Here is a 16,800-nt window from a genome sequence, read left to right on the forward strand (position 1 = left end):
AAAATTAACATTTGTTTTTCCTTAATACTGGGACACAGAGTAGAATTCTCAGCTCTTATTTCCCAGTTACAATAACATGAATAGATATTGATGTAACCTATTATCTCAGCAATAACACATATTACAACCAGTGGTTATTTATTAGCAGTAAAATGTTTCTCCAGGGCTTAATTTAGAATGCCTGAAACGAGATAACAAAATCTCAGTCTTGGAAGTGATCTTCTATATAGTGATTGTTTAGGGAAATTTTCATTGCTTCACAGCAGTTAAAGATCCTTAATTGGCTAGTTTGTTGAAATGAAGGCATATGGTGCAATATCAAGGTCTTGGAAGGCTGATGTGAGTGAATGCATGCAGAACTAGAAGCCAGACTTCTACATGCAGATAGAAATGTTGGGCATGGATGAATTAATCTACCCAATTCTACTTTTCCGTGATCAGGGCACAAACATCACGTCTGGATAGGTGGAGCTTTGGTGGGCTTATGGTGCAAAATTTGGCTGATCCAGTGGGTTAGAGCAGGCTGTCAGAGAGCGTTTCAGCGCTGAGCAAGCTGATTCTACTTTAGGTTTGACAAGCAACAGAGGAGTCTTATTCCTGCAAGTTTTTGTGATAGCAAGGCAAGCTTCAAAAAGGCACCATCAGGGGGGAGTCCAGGTGTGTGGGAGTAAGATAAGGATGCGGATCTGGAAGTTTTGAGTCACAGGTGTGAACTGACCACAAAGCAAAGGTAAGAATCCCTTTACCAGATTCAGGAGTGCCAGGTCAGAGGGTGCTAGAGCAAGGCTGACTTGATGCTGAGCCCCCAAACCCATATACCTAAAGGCTTCCTATATCCTTCCTGACTAGGAATGGCACTGGTCTTAGAGACTGGGGCAGAGTCGAGTCTCTAGGTAGTCCACTCAGTGGTCTCAGCCATGGACAGGAGAGCTTTAAAAGCAGGGAATTGCTCCATGACTGCATCCTTCTTTACTCCAGGGGACTTGTTTCTGTGGACTTCTTTCTCCCTTTCCAAGATTCTTAATTTTGGAGATCAATCAAGATCTAAAGGCAATTCTTGCCTTGAGTACCAGGTTATTCCTGTGACCCCTAACAATGGTGCAACAGAGTTGGAGCGGGGGCCAGGCGTTCTCTTCCTGGCACGGCTGCAGTCGTGCCAGGGTTTTACAGATGGCCCAGGGCCCTGGGCTTTTCCCTCCTAGCTTCCTTTGAATCTGCTGACTGAGGACAGAGTAATGGCTGGAAGTGTCTATGACTCTACTAAAATCTTCATGCTTCCAAAAACACTAAGATAAATTTCCTTAATGGAACTGCTGGCTAGCAGAAAAAGATTCTATAGGATTCTTACTTGTACTTCTATCCAAAGCTTTTTTCTCTGATTCCAGATTCCCAGCTTTCAGTAGATTGCTTAATTATTTGGAAAGGTGCTGAGCCAGCAGGTGGCCATGCACAGCCTGGATCTAACCACACTACAGCTGAGTGCTGTCTGTGTCCTACGCAAGTCTACATCTTAGTAGACTGGCCCCTTCAGGACCACTCACACGGCTAAACACATTCCCTCTTGTTCAGCCTCCTTAGTCCAAAATACCAGGATGGTGACTTGAAAAGAAAAGGCATAGACAAGCTAGAAGAGCCTGGGACCTGGTAAGTAGGCACACGTAACACAGATAAGCATGTTCTTGTGGACAGGTGAGTATGAGCTGAGAAGGATCAGCTGCAAGTGAAGAGAAATACAGTGAAAGAGCAGATCTAATATTCAGATTATGGGCCCAAATAGTAGGCAGTCAAAAGGTGGACAGTGTAGGGGGAGAAGGATGGTCTTTAGGTTTCACAAACCCTAAGTGGAATTTAAATACGTCTATTGACTATCCATTCATTCATCCATCCAATACCTACCACAACCTACTATGTGTTCTGATGCTATACTGGAGGTGTGCCAAGCCCAAATTCTGTCAGCAGAGCCAGGGTTTCTAAATACAAGTCAGAATAGGATGAAATAAGGAAACTGCTATTTGTTAAACATAACATTAGGCACTTTCAAACTGAGTATTTAATTTAATTCTTGAAACATTCCTGTAGATATTATTACCCTTGATTCTGAAGAAGGGCAAAAAGAGCACGTTTCATGGAAGGAGGATAGAGTAAAACCAGAGTGAAGTTGATCATCTGTGAAACCTACACGTAATATAACCTCTGAGTCTCTGCTTCCTTATCTGTAAAATAGACCTGTCTTTGAGGACAGTTGTAAGGAGGAAATTGCATTAAATGGCAAATACTAAAGTCCCCAGCATTTAACACCTGGCAACTGTGTAAGCGTGTGTCTTCTACATTCCCATCGGAAGTCTTACAGGAGGAGGTGCCTAAGAGACTGGCAGAACAAGGACTGAAGCCTGGCCAGGATCACACACAATTATCCCACCCTGGGAAAAGCAAGCATGGGGCATTCTTGCTGCAGGTAACATGCCTTAGAAATCCAGAGCTCAGCCACCAATCCAGGGGGCCTGGAAAACCAAGGCAGGAGTGAATTGAAAGCAGATTAGTCATTAGCAAAAAGCAGGATCCCAGTCACTGGAACCAAGTTGCAATGATAGGGAAGAACTGGTCAGATGACTGGTCAGATGGCCCAGCATTTCAGCAGAACCTGGAGTATCAGCCCCTGAGAAGAAGGAAGTCAGAATTCATTGCTCCCATACGCCCATCTCCAGCAGTTAGGGCACTCGGTTCTTCCTTCTATGACTCAGCAACTACTCAGCTGTTTGATCTGCCTCCAGCCTTGTTTCTCAGACCCCAGGGACTGACTGTCTATGTTTGTGATGCTGTCTTCTCCCCGCTGATGTCAGCTAGGTTCACAGTAAGCTCACTCAATACTGAGTCATCCAAACTCAAAGGCCCCTAGGACTGCCTGATGAATCACCAGACCTCTGGAAGGCTGAGCCTACCAGTGGAAGAAGTGGTCCTAGATGGGGAAAGAAGTAACTGGAGATACAGAGTACCAGGCACTTCCTTCAGGGATCCCCTAACCACTGCAGAACATGGTGGGTCTATCTCAGTCTCCATCTCTGTTCTCAGTCTTTCTGTGTGTGTGTCTCTGTCACACACACATGCACACACACGATCTTGTCGTGGATATGGTGTGATGGGATGGTATCTAGGCCACACTACTGCATAGGAGAAACTCTTCTTGTCCTTGACTTCTGCCCATTATGGTTGTTTCCTTCTCATGTATGCTTGAGGGGGACCCAGCCTAAAGCTCAAAAATAGGACTCTAACTCTTGTTCACTAATTACGTCATAATTAAATAACGGGGGAGAAGGTTTGCATTGTTTATGTAATGATCGTGTTGGCCTAATTTATGAAATAGACCTGGACTACATTATAGAACTGTCACATTTCTCTAGGTTTGGACTCCTACCTGGAATCCAGCCTGAGAAATTTCTCTTTCTTGAACATCCACCAAGTTTGTGCTAATCTGTTATTTGAGCCCATGTCCACAAAACACCAGCAGAAAAGGTTTTTAGATATGGAATCAGAAAGAGTGTGAAGGTCATGAAAGGGGTGTGCCAATGACAAACAAGTATTTGAGTAAGTAGATCCAGGGAGAGAAATTGTTAAAAAGTTATGAAAATGAGCACAGGACGATGTATGGAAGTGTTGATACACCTGAAACTAATAAAATACTGTATGTTAACTGGAATTAAAATGAAAATGAACATGAAAAAATTTTAAAATAATAAATAAATACATAAATAAAAAGATATGTGTTTGTAAACATATGTGAAGAAGCCTATGGGAACAACTGTATGGTTAACTCATTGAAATTACGCTGTGAAAAAATCATCTTTCTAGAAAGATCTTTCACTAAAATGTATTTGTAATTGTATGTGTAGAAGGCTATTGGGATAGCCATATGCTTAACTCATTAAAACTACACTGTGTATAAACTTAAAAAAAAGTTATGAAGAATTCCCTGTTTCATTTAGAACACCGTTTGCCCTATCTCTGAATTCAGGTTCTTCTGCTTTATCATAGCTCAGATAAAACCCTTCTTTGATCACCTCTGTCATGGATATTTTTTCCTTTTACGAACTCCTACAGATCCCCTTAAATTTCTCTCTCATGGGGTGCCTGGGTGGCTCAGTCGGTTAAGTGTCCGACTTTAGCTTAGGTCATGAAGTGGGTTCGAGCCCCACGTTGGGCTCTGTGCTGACAGCTCAGAGCCTGGAGCCTGCTTCAGATTGTGTCTCCCCCTCTCTCTGCCCCTCCCCCACTCGTGCGCTCGCTCTCTCTCAAAAATAAATTTTAAAGAACATAAAAAAAATTTAAAAAACTCCCCTTTATGATGCTCACTGCTTTATACTGGGGCAGATCTAGTAAAAACTTCTGCAGGTCCTGAAGTTTAAGTAATTTCGGGGAACCTCTTTAGGAAAAATAGTTGAAAGTGATTAATCAAAATTAGATATGAAAATGCATATTTATTTAGAATAAAGAAATCACAACCAAATCAAATTTTAACAAGTTAACAAATGTAATAATTATTATAAAATCTGGAAAAATAACATTTTCATTCAGTAACTGCCTATTGGAGTTACTTAATTATAGTATTTTCTGTAGAGAAAATGGAAATATAATTCAGTCTTTCTTCTGTAATGGCTGGTCACATTTTTTATTGCTGATAATTGGAATGAATAGAATGTACAACTTCACCTATAGATGGACTTACTCTTTATAGTGCTGCCACCAGGTTGTGCCTCATTTTATGCAATTACCAACAAAAAGAAAAATTAGTGCACGTATAAGTGTATAACTGATTATGCTGTGTCGTTAAGAGTATTCCTGACCAGGCACTTTTGAGAATGACACCCTCCATTCACAGCTTTACATGTCTGATTAGAAGAATTCTCCACAGACTATTTTCTTGCCTCATGTACACTTCAAACCCTGGTGTCTCCTCCAGTACCCACCTACTTCCTGGGCTGAGTGCCACCTGGCATGTTCCTGTCACGGTAAAGCCTCTGTTCTATACCATCAAGCCATGAACCCAACGAATCAGCACAGGGGTAGTAAGATGTTTCTAGAAATCACTCCTCCACGAGTGCAGCTGGCAGTCAGGTCATTCTGAAATGAAGTATTTATGATCCCATACGTATATTTCAATAAACTCAGCTAAACGTGTCCTTCGTACAATTCGTTTGCTAGGACTCAAAAATGTCCTTGGGCATTTCAACAGTAGGGGAAGTAAGACAGGAAAAAGACAGTTTAACTGAAGTTTTTTTTTCTTAATTCTCACTTTTGCAAAGTTTACCAAAATGTATGAGCACATAAGTATGTTCATAGGGTTTCTCCTAGAGCATCAGAAGGGGCCCATGTAAGTGAGGGGCACTGACACTGTAGTTTCATTCACTTCATGCTATATCTGCCTCTGATTTAACTTTGCATTGTAGTAACTTATGTCCTCATCCAATTATACCTTCTACATTGGACAGCATTTTTACATTTATAGGGTCTGATACAGCTCTTTTCAAACAGAAGCAACTCAGTGAATATTGTGGCATTAACTAAGTAATTCATATACATTAATGGGCAAGTTAGAAGAACCTGATCTCTCTCCCAACATGACTCGAGGGTACAGAGGAATATTCCAGGCTGTGCCCCCTCCGTGAGGAAGTCAGTCAGTAGCTTTGGTCTTGAGTTTCTCTAGAATCACAGGGCTTCTTCCACCGTCTCCAGGAAGTCACAGGCTTCTTGGTGAGGATTTCTGGAAGGATCATAAGCACTTTAAATAATAAACTTTTTACTATAATTTAAAACTGATTACAGTAAGAGATTGGTTAATTAAATTGTGATACATCTGAAAAATGGAATTGTATATTAAAATGGGTGACACAGAACTATGACTTTTGAAATGGTAAAAACATCCAGGGTATACTATTAAGTGAGGAAAAAAAGCTCCACTACAAAATCACCAGTGGAAAGCTCTCCAAACAGCACCTTGTCCTTTACCTTGCCGGCTCAGGTAACCCCCACTATCACTCTTCTGCAACCTCAGAGAAATATCTATCCCCTCAGCTCTCACTTTCTCCCTTTCTCTACTTCCTTCCTATCCAGCTTGGATTCCAAGACCCATTACTTCAACTATCCTCTTCATATACTCTACACTCCCTTAGCCCTGTAACTATGCTTCCCCCCCACGACCACAATATTTTTTCCTCTTCTATAAACTGCCATCTCATATAACTTTGCCTACTTTTAAAAATTAAGACTTCAGTCTTTTAGAGCAGTTCAATGTTCACAACAAAATTGAGGGGAAGCTACAGAGACTTCCCATATGCACCTGCACCCGCACATTCATTATCAGCATTCCTTCAAAAGTGGTACATTTGTTATGATTGAGAAACCTACACTGATAACCTACATTATCACCGAAGGTCCATGGTTCACATTATGGTTCTCGCTTGGTGGTGTACCTCCCATAGGTCTGGACAAATGTATAACGGCATGTACCTATGATTATGGTGCCATACAGAGTATTTTCACTGCCCTAAAAATCCTCAGTACTTGGCTTATTCATTCCTCACTGTCCCCCACCAAATACTTTGCCTATATTATTGAACTCTTTCTTTCTTTCTTTCTTTCTTTCTTTCTTTCTTTCTTTCTTTCTTTCATTTGTAGGAATCATTATCTATTCTGGCAACTGACCCTTTGTCAACTATGTGCATTGTCAACATCTTCTTTCAGTCTGTGTTTTATCTTAACTTTATAGTATCTTTTTTATAAAGGAGTTTAATATTTTATTATTTTTTTTTAATTTTTTTTTCAACGTTTATTTATTTTTGGGACAGAGAGAGACAGAGCATGAACGGGGGAGGGGCAGAGAGAGAGGGAGACACAGAATCGGAAACAGGCTCCAGGTTCTGAGCCATCAGCCCAGAGCCTGATGTGGGGCTCGAACTCACGGACCACGAGATCGTGACCTGGCTGAAGTCGGACGCTTAACCGACTGCGCCACCCAGGCGCCCCAAGGAGTTTAATATTTTAAAGGAGTCAAATTTATCAATTTTGTCCTTGACTTCTTTTGTATGTTGTTTAAGAACTCTCTTTCCATCTGCAAATTTTAATGACATTTTTAATACTATGTTCTGAATTCTTAGAATGCTGCTCTACACATTTAGTATTTAATTCAGCCTAGGGAATGAGCAAAGAATTAAGGTTTATCTTTTTCCATATTGATAACTAATTTCCCACCACCATTTTATTATGCCACTCATCAGTAATACAGCTCCTGACAAATATTAAGTGTCACTGTATGCATGAGACTGAGCTCTGTATCCTATTCCATTGGGCATCTTGTCTATCCCTGTGCCAAAATTGTATTAATCAGTATACTTAAAAAATGTTTCATGTTTATTTATTTTTGAGACAGAGAGAGAGAGAGAGAGTGCGCATGAGCGGAGGAGGGACAGAGAGAGGGAGATACAGAATCTGTCTGAGCTGTCAGCACAGAGACCAACACGGGGCTTGAACTCATAGACCATGAGATCATGACCTGAGCCAAAGCATTGAACCGACTGAACCACCCAGGTGCAGTATACTTAATCAGTATAATTTTGTCAAAATCATTGATCTCTTTCCCAGCTTGTTCTTTAAATGTATTTTGGCTATTCTTGTTCTTTTCTCTACCATATGAACATTAAGGCCATTTATCAAGTTCTATATAAAACTGGGATGATATTTTAAATGGAATTGGATTCTACATTGAATTTATAAATTAATTTGTAAACAATTGCCTTCTTTATTATAATAAATCTCCCAATCCAAAAACATGTATTCCTCCAATTATTTGAGACTCTTCCATTTATTTGAGATTCCCATTACTTCAATGATGCTTTATTTTCTTTTTAATTGTCTTGTACATCTCTGTTGGATTTGTTCTTAGGTAAATTATAGTTTTTGTTGTCATTGGAAAAAATATGTTTTATGTGATGATTCTCTAATAGATTATTTGGAATGTTATTAATTATGCTAAGCTTATCCAAAAATTTGGACCAAGTTTCAAATTACTTTTAGAATTTTTATTGATTTACTATTAGAAATAATATTACATTTAGGTTTTATATGTGTATAAATACATTTCAGGTCTTTACAATTCTTGTACCTCTTATGTTTTTGTTCGTCTATTGGATTGTCTAGAACAGCTAGTACACTCTTGAATAGAAGTGGTGACATGAAATATATTTATTTGGTCCCTGACATTAATGAAACCACATTTAAAGTTTCATCAATATGCATGATTATTGTACATTTTGAATATTAAGTTTTCTGCTCCTAGTTTGCTAAGATTTTTAAAAATCATCATGAATTGATTTTTTTAACATGTGCTTTTTCTGGGATTACTGAGATAATCATAGAGATTTTCTTAATCTTTTAATGTAGTTACATCAAAAAATTTTAGAATTCCTTCTGAAGTCACCCATCCATTTCTGAGATGAACCCAACTTAAACATAAATACTGCTGAAGTTGATTTGCTACTATTTTGTTTAGGATGTTTTCCTGCTGTGCTCATAAATGAAATGGATCTATAGTTTTCTTTTATTACATTTTCCCTGATCTCCACAGCACACTAGGTTTTAAAATGAGCTAAGTAGCTTTTCCTCTTCTCCAATTCCCTGAAATAATGTATGTAAGTTGGAGATTATCTGCACCTTAAAGATATAGCACTCTGCCATAAAATCATCAGTACCCGATGTCTCTTTGGTAGGGGAAGACAGTTTTGTTTACCAATTTAATCTTTTTTAATGACTATTAGACTATTCATGTTGTCCAATTTTTCATCTGGTTAATTTTTGTGATTCTTTTTAAAGAAAATTTTAATCTAAATATTTAAATTCAGAGCATAAATTTGTTCAGAGCAATCATTTATGTTTTTTTTTTATTTAAAAAAAAATTTTTTTTTCAACGTTTATTTATTTTTGGGACAGAGAGAGACAGAGCATGAACGGGGGAGGGGCAGAGAGAGAGGGAGACACAGAATCGGAAACAGGCTCCAGGCTCTGAGCCATCAGCCCAGAGCCTGACGCGGGGCTCGAACCCACGGGCCGCAAGATCATGACCTGGCTGAAGTCGGACGCTTAACCGACTGCGCCACCCAGGCGCCCCAGCAATCATTTATGTTTTTAAAAAATCTTGATCTGTCAGTAGTTTTTTCAAAACATCAGTTTCTGGTTCTGTTTATCTTCTCTACTGTTCCTTTGTGTTTTACTTAATTTTTATAAAGTTATTTCTTTTCTTTTATATTTCCTGGCTTCATTTTACAGCTTTCTTCTAGTGTCTTAACCCAATCACTGGCTTATTTTAAATTTATACTTTTTTATAAAGTTATTTTTGTGCTATACCTTCACTGCTAAGTGTCATAGCTTTAGCAATTTATTATGTAGTACGTTCTTTCCTGTTTAGCACTAACTGTAATTTCTAGTGTGATTTCCTCTTCAGCTTATGTTATTTAAGTTTCCAAGCATATTTTCCCCATCTTTATATTGTTGACTTCTAATTTCATTCAGGTTAGAGAATTTCTCTATATCTTAACAATTCTTTAAAATTGTGGGGCGCCTGGGTGGCTCAGTCGGTTGAGCATCCGACTTTGGCTCAGGTCATGATCTCAAGGTCTGTGAGTTCGAGCCCCATGTCGGGCTCTGTGCTGACAGCTCAGAGCCTGGAGCCTGCTTCAGATTCGGTGTCTCTCTCTCTTTCGCTGTCCCTCCCCCGCTCATTCTCTCTCCCTCTCTCTCTCTCTCTCTCTGTCAAAAATAAACATTTAAAAAATTAAAAAAAAATAAAATTACTGTTTCCTTTGTTATTTAGTACATAATTAATAAGGAGAAATATTCTAAAGTTTGTGAAAAGAAAGTGTACTTTCTATGGAAGGATGTATATAGCACTGTATATAAAACTATCAGCTCAACCATATTAATTTTGTGTTTTACGATAGAAAAATGACTTGTCCACACTGTTTGTAAGCAAAGATTCATTCTCTAGTATTATAGGTGAGAGCAAATCCTGCAGTGAATATGGAGGAAGTGAGGAAATAAAGGTGCCAGAGCAGCTCTTACATGCAACTTTTAGGGTTTGTTATTTTATACTGTGGTTGGTTACACTTAACAATTCACCTAAACCTTATGTGGCAACTTCTAGTATAGCACTAAAAGAGAATTCCAAAACCCATCTGAAGAAAGAATGTGGTTTGAAGTTTCTCAATCTAAATCAGTCTTGGAAATGTATCTCTGTCTCTAATGCACAGGGTGCAAAACTTTATACAGCTTGTGTGGTGGGTGGAATGATGACCCCCTCAGAGACTCCACGTGCTAGTTCTGGAATCTCTGATTATGTTACCTTACATGGCAAAAGGCACTTTGCAGGCATGACTAAGTTAAGGACTTTGATATGGAGAGAAGATCCTGATTATCTGCACAGAACTAATGTAATCACAAGAGTTCTTAGAAGTGAAAAAGAAAGGCAAGATATGGGGTGCCTGGGTGGCTCAGTCGGTTAAGCGTCCGACTTCGGCTCAGGTCATGATCTCGGGTTTGTGAGTTCGAGCCCCACGTGGGGCTGTGTGCTGACAGCTCAGAGCCTGGAGACTGCTTCAGATTCTGTGTCTCCCCCTCTCTCTGACCCTCCCCTGCTCATGCTTTGTCTCTCTCTGTCTCAAAAATAAATAAAAACATTAATAAAATAATAATAATAAAAAAGAAAGGCAAGATAGTCAGAGAGAGTTTTACAGATGTCAGGCAACTGGTTTCGAAGATGGAGGAAGGTGCCACGAACCAAGGCATGCATGTGGTCTCTAGAAGCCGCAAAGTGCAAAGAAATGGGTTTTCTCCTAGAGCTGCCAGAGGGAACACAGCCCTGCTGACACCTTGATTTTAGCCCAGTGGGAGCCATTTCAGTCAGAATTTTCCCCCCTTTTCATTCATTTTGTACGTTATTGCAATTTCATATTTTCCACCATATCTTCTATTTTCCTTACTAGTTTTTGTCAGCTGGATCTATTCGTTTCTTATAAAGGTTTATTAAAATCTTCAACTAGGATTATAAATTTGTCAATTGATCCCTGTAATTATGTCAATTTTTGCTTTGCATCTTTTGATGCTAGGTCTCGAGCTAATTCGTGATTGGTTTGGTTTTTTGGTGGATTGTTCCTCTATTATTATGTAATCTCCCATTTTCCCCTTTCAGGGCCTTTTGCCCTTAATTCAGTTTGACTTCTATTAATGTAGGACTAGTGTAGCAGAATATGCACACCTTGCCCAACGCATGTCACTTCAGCGCTCACCTCTATGTGTAAAGACTGCTTGCTGTAAGAACCTGTGACTTTGTGCTCGAGGGCTTTTTTTTTCTTAGCCTTGGTAGAACACTCTACTTATCCAAAAGGCAAGCCAGGAGAGCCAGAGAGTTAATGTCCCCAGGGTCACCACTCAACGATGATGGTCCAAGAGTTGGTCAATAAATACTCAAGCTTCCTTGCTCCTCAGGTGAATGTCTCTGAGGCACATTCTGCTCTGTCTTCCAAAGTTCCTCAGGGGACTGTTCTCCAGTTGCCCATAGTGGTAAGTGGCTGATAACACATCTTTGATCAATTGGCTTCTTCTCTTCCCTTTCTCATGTCACCACTTCCCTGCAGGTGTTTCCTGAGACACAGCACCCTCCCCTCCAAAATGAACTACCTGCACTTGAATCCTGTGTCCAGGGGTGCCAGCTAGCTTCCCTTCAGTTAATATACTTGTAAGTATATATTTCCCCACCCTTTATCATAAGTCCTTTATGCGCTTTAAGGCTCTTCTCTTACGAGAAGTATATAGCTGGCTTAAAAAAAAAAAGTCCAATCTGGAAATTTTTGACTGTTAAAACTTTGATCCAGAGGTCAACCAACTCCTTCCATTGGCCAAATCCAGCTGGTAATCTGTGTATGGCTTGCTAAGAATGGTTTTTTTAGGTCTTTAAAGGACTGAAGAAAGTATATGTGACCCACAACACCTAAAACATTTATTATTTGGTCCTTTGCAGAAAAAGGTTGCCAACTCCTGGTTAAATCCACTCTTAGCTATTGTGATTGTTGATATATAGCATATATTTCTAACATTCATAATTTTAATTTACTCTCATTTCCTTTGCAGGTTCCCTTTTCTCTGTCTTCTGTTGGATTAATAACGTTTTTGATCTTCCTGTTTCCCCCTTCTGCTTGTTCAGAAGCTATAGATTCTGGGGCACCTGAGTGGCTCAGTTGGTTAAGTGTCCGACTTCGGCTCAGGTCATGATCTCACGGTTCGTTAGTTCGAGCCCTGTGTCAGGATCTGTGCTGACAGCTTGAAGCCTGGAGCTGCTTCGGATTCTGTGTCTCCTCTCTCTCTGCCGCTCCCCTGCTCACACTCTGTCTCTCTCTCTCTCAAAAATAAATAATAAACATTAAAAAATTTAAAAAAGAAGCTATAGATTCTATTCTTTTGGTGATTACCACTAAACTTTAAAAATATATTCCTACCTGTAATGTCTTTTTAAAGTTCAGCATTTTAACCTTCTCCCACTGAACACTTCATATTGTTGTTGAAAGCGTCAGTTTTTTATCTTTAATAACCCTAAAAACTTTTCTAGCAGTCAGTTGTTAATATACTATCTTTTATTTCTACCAACATCTGTGTTCATCATTATCCTGTGTTCTAAACCTTCCCTCTGGGTTCATTTCTTTTTTTTTTTTAAGTACATACTACGTTGAGAGTCTATTGGTTGGTTAATTGTCTAAATCTTTGTAATTAGAAAAGTGCCTATTTATCCATTTTAAATAGTTTTGCTGAAGATAAAATGCTAGATTGACAGTTAATTTCTCTCAGGGTCATGCAGACATTACTGTCTTCTCACAGCTATTGTAGTAATGACAGTCTTCTGTCAGTCTATCAAGTGCTCCTCTGCATGGAATCTTTTATCCCTGAAAGCTTTTAAGGCTTTTCTCTTTAGTCTTGATGTTCTTCAACTTCACTATGTTGTATACTCATTTTCATTTATCTCACCTGCTACTAGTGCACTCTGTATCTGAATGTTTGTGCTGTCGTCCAATCCTGGAAAATCTCGGCTCCTCTTTCTTCAAATGTTGCTTCTCTCTTCCCCTTTTCTTCACTCCTATTAGGCAGATAGCGGAGGACTGTGTCACTCCTTATCAAAATCCCTACTATTGATCACGAGGTTGTACAAGGAATGCTTGCCCATCATTCCAAATGGAAAATTAAGATAAAATATAAATAGCCAAGTGCTGAGCTCTTATTTTTGTAAAGCAAAATCCTAGTTCAGAAATGCATCGAGTCATGTTCTTTAAGCCACAGGCATTTAGACTACAGGATTATTGCAAAATCCTGTTTATTATACTGCAAGGCTAAAATTAAAATCACACACTGAATAAACTAAAAATCAAAGATTCATGAAAACTGAAATTTATAAGCGACAATGACATGACTGTCAAAGTCTATGATTTCAAAGTCGTTATGTGAATTCTCTAATAAGGTCGTTAACAAACCTGTTGGTACATGTGCATGGTATGATAGCACATATCTATTCCACTGTGTGTATGCATATTATAATTCTCCAGTAAAATAACATCCTGCAGCAGCCCTTGCCTGCTTAAGTTTTTTACATGATGATCATGTTTTCATAACCATTTTCTACACAATAATTATCACCATCTGATAGCTGTCTTCTTCTAAAATATCAACTCCTTAAAGTGGAGGCTTAGTTCTTTTCTGCCCATTACTGTATTACCTGGAACACATACTCCCTTGCGCACGGTTAACTTCATACTTGTTGAATGAACAGTAAGTTCATATATTTTTACATGGTCCAGATTTCGAGTCAAAATGAAGCAAGAGAATTTTGATAAACATGTAAACTAGAGCCCTGTCGGTGTGCTGTAGGCCCAGCGGATCACAGAGATGGAGGAGGCAGGAAGAACTTTGGGCAATGCCAGCGCTCGGACCATGCCAACAGTGCGCTGGTTCTGGTCACAGCTGAGGTGAACCGTGGGAGGTCAGGAGAGTCAGAAAGCTTGGCCAAATGGCGGAGAGCTTATTAAGTCACTCAGCGCCAAGCCTAGATGCCTAGATAGGAGTGTGTCAGCATCCACTAAATGGCTGTTCTCATGGAAACACAGTGTACAGGATGCACCCTTCGACAGATCCCACTCAGGTTCGAACACCTTAACGTGGCAAGAAAGGGCCGTCAGAGTCATCACTCCACCTTCGTCTTACTCCCTGCTCTGCCCACTGAGAACTAATCACACTTCTCTGTGAATTGGATCTTCCTGTTTCTCACGGGCTTTGACCTCCACCTCTTCTCCTGCACTGAATAGTTTACCTTCCCCCCCCCCCCCCCCCCCCGCCCCATGTCTCCTGCCTATCTCCTACTTTCCTTTAGGTCTTTGCCTAAACATGGGAACTCACAGCAAGTGTTTTCTGCTCTCCAAGATCAGGTCTACACGCTTGCCCCCTCCCCAAGTAGCATTTATCATACAGCTTTGAAATTGTTGCTCTTTATGGTTATCTCCCCGGTAGGGACTGGGTGACGCTCACAGATGTACCCCAGCACCTAGCACAACAACTGACCCATAGAGTGTAGTCAGTAAGTGGTTGCTGAATAAATGACAAGGAAGTGATCGCAGAATGAATGAATGTGGACAGTTCCAAGAAGCCAGATGAGCCGTAGGCAGACGAAGGTTAAGTCTCAAACCCACCAAAGAAGAGTATATGTTTGGCTCAGGAGTCAAGGACTTTTGGAGGAGACTGGGAGGCCTCACAGTCTTAATCACAGCTGAGCTGTATTAAGCAAGGTTAGGTCAAAGGCAGGGTAAAACCATCAAGCAGCTGGAGCTTGGTCTATGGAAATTTCAGCCTTTCCTTTCTGATGCCTTTGCCAATTCCTGCCGTAGCAGTTTCTTATTTAAGCTGACTCCAGACACCGAATTCCCTCCTACTCTTTCTCCTTTCCACACTACTAGCTCTCTAGACATCTTATTTGTGAAATCTTAGGCACTGACTGATAAAGAATCAGTCATGAATATTTTAACTGCAGGATGTTCTCAGAAACTGTGGCATCATGGCCCACAGGAAGCTACCCACTCTGCTGCTAGTCAGATGGGCACGGGCCTCCTCACTCCCTAAATGGAGGATCAGAGAACCCCTTAGAAAGACACAAAATCAGCCTGACAGAGGCACTGAGGTGTTGAAAAGAGGAAGCTCCTCCTCTAATTTCAGGGGGTTGGACCTGATCTTTAATGATGCACAAATCATATGTATACATTTTCTACCAATTGGAATCTATTCTTACTCTTGAGACAGCTGTTCTCTGGGCATTGGTCCCTATAATGGAAGGGAAACCTTGAGATATATCTTTTCAAACCTACATCCTCAGAAATCTATACTGACACTTTAATAAATGGACACGTTTCTCCTCCAAGAACCCCTCTGTGACAAAAGTATGTTTGGGTATAGCCTAATGCACTCATAATAAATATATACAGCCATGAAACAGGGCAAGAGTCCTGGTAGCCTGTTATTTACAGTAATTGTAGATTGTGAGTGGACATTTTAAAGAGAAGCTTACAAGTTAGTTGTACTTTCTGGTAGTAATTACCTCCCACAAACATGACTCACTTCGGCAGTTTAAATGCAAGAGTTGGGTGTCCCAAAATCAACAGTCTTATAAATAAATCTCTGAATCATGAACTGAATGCATAAATGTTTAAATATTTCTCCCTGATCTCAAAGACAGATTTAGATTTAAGATTTTATGCATTAAAATACTGTAAAGGGAAAAAAAAGCACAAAGATTATGGAAGTCTTTGTGGACTGGGGTAAAGCTTTTTGCACTTTGGAAGTCATCATCCTCTCAGGAAGACCAAAACTCCAGCAACCACAATGTTGGGTGTATGTTTTCTTCAATCCAGGAGGGGAGGCTGCTTTTTTTTGTGTGCTAACGTAGCCCATTTGTTTCACTCACAGGGTAGACTTTTATGGTAATACAGCAACCTTAATGCTATTGGGTGGGACAGCCCAGGAGTCTCGGGGGTAATAGGACATGTAACTGAAGAAATGTGGCTGTGTTGACTAGGAATGGCGAAGAAAGAACAATCCATGCCAGAATGAGATATTCATTTTCTTGGAATGCTCACTCGAAGGCATTGTGTATCTCAATAAGCACTGGCTTTCCAATTCATGAAACGTATTTTTTTACATTAAAAAAAGCACACTTTGAAAGTATTAACGGAAATTTAGGCACTGACATCATCCACCTACTTGATTCATTTTTTGGTTAAGTCCTAAAGTTTTATTTGAAAATGTAACTATCTTAGAATTCTCTGTTCTTTTCTCATTATATGCATGTATTTAGCATGTAGTATTAATCACCCACGTGGGCCTAAGAGTAAAATCTGTAGTCTGAACTCTGTCATCTGACAGATGAGCTTAAGGTATGAACTCACATGTCAATATATATACAGTTCTTTCTTCCTTGTTCAAGACTGCTATGTGGCAGCCACTGAATCCTACAGAATGTGCAGCATCAGAAGAGAACCACTTCTGCTGAAATTCTTTTCTTTCAATATGAAATTTATTGTCAAATTGGTTTCCATACTGGCAATGAGAAAGAATGAAATATGGCCTTTTGTAGCAACGTGGATGGAACTGGACAGCGTTATGCTAAATGAAATTCTTTCTCAGTGTTTGCCTGAACTTGATGTCTATTTTGTTCCTAGTTATTTTCATATCTCC

The 16,800-nt window shown here is 39.7% G+C and overlaps 1 long non-coding RNA gene across 1 annotated transcript; it reads right to left on the minus strand.

Annotated features, from left to right (window-relative positions):
- Positions 1-4,452: 4,452 nt before the first annotated feature.
- LOC122472193 lies at positions 4,453-14,355 on the minus strand. The gene is made up of 2 exons (XR_006294378.1): positions 13,057-14,355; positions 4,453-5,755 (listed from the first exon to the last, which is right to left on the minus strand). It is a non-coding gene; the product is annotated as an uncharacterized LOC122472193 (long non-coding RNA).
- Between the last annotated feature and the right edge of the window lie 2,445 nt (positions 14,356-16,800).

The sequence above is a fragment of the Prionailurus bengalensis genome, chromosome B4 (genome assembly GCF_016509475.1).
Source record: "Prionailurus bengalensis isolate Pbe53 chromosome B4, Fcat_Pben_1.1_paternal_pri, whole genome shotgun sequence".
Taxonomy (NCBI): domain Eukaryota; kingdom Metazoa; phylum Chordata; class Mammalia; order Carnivora; family Felidae; genus Prionailurus; species Prionailurus bengalensis.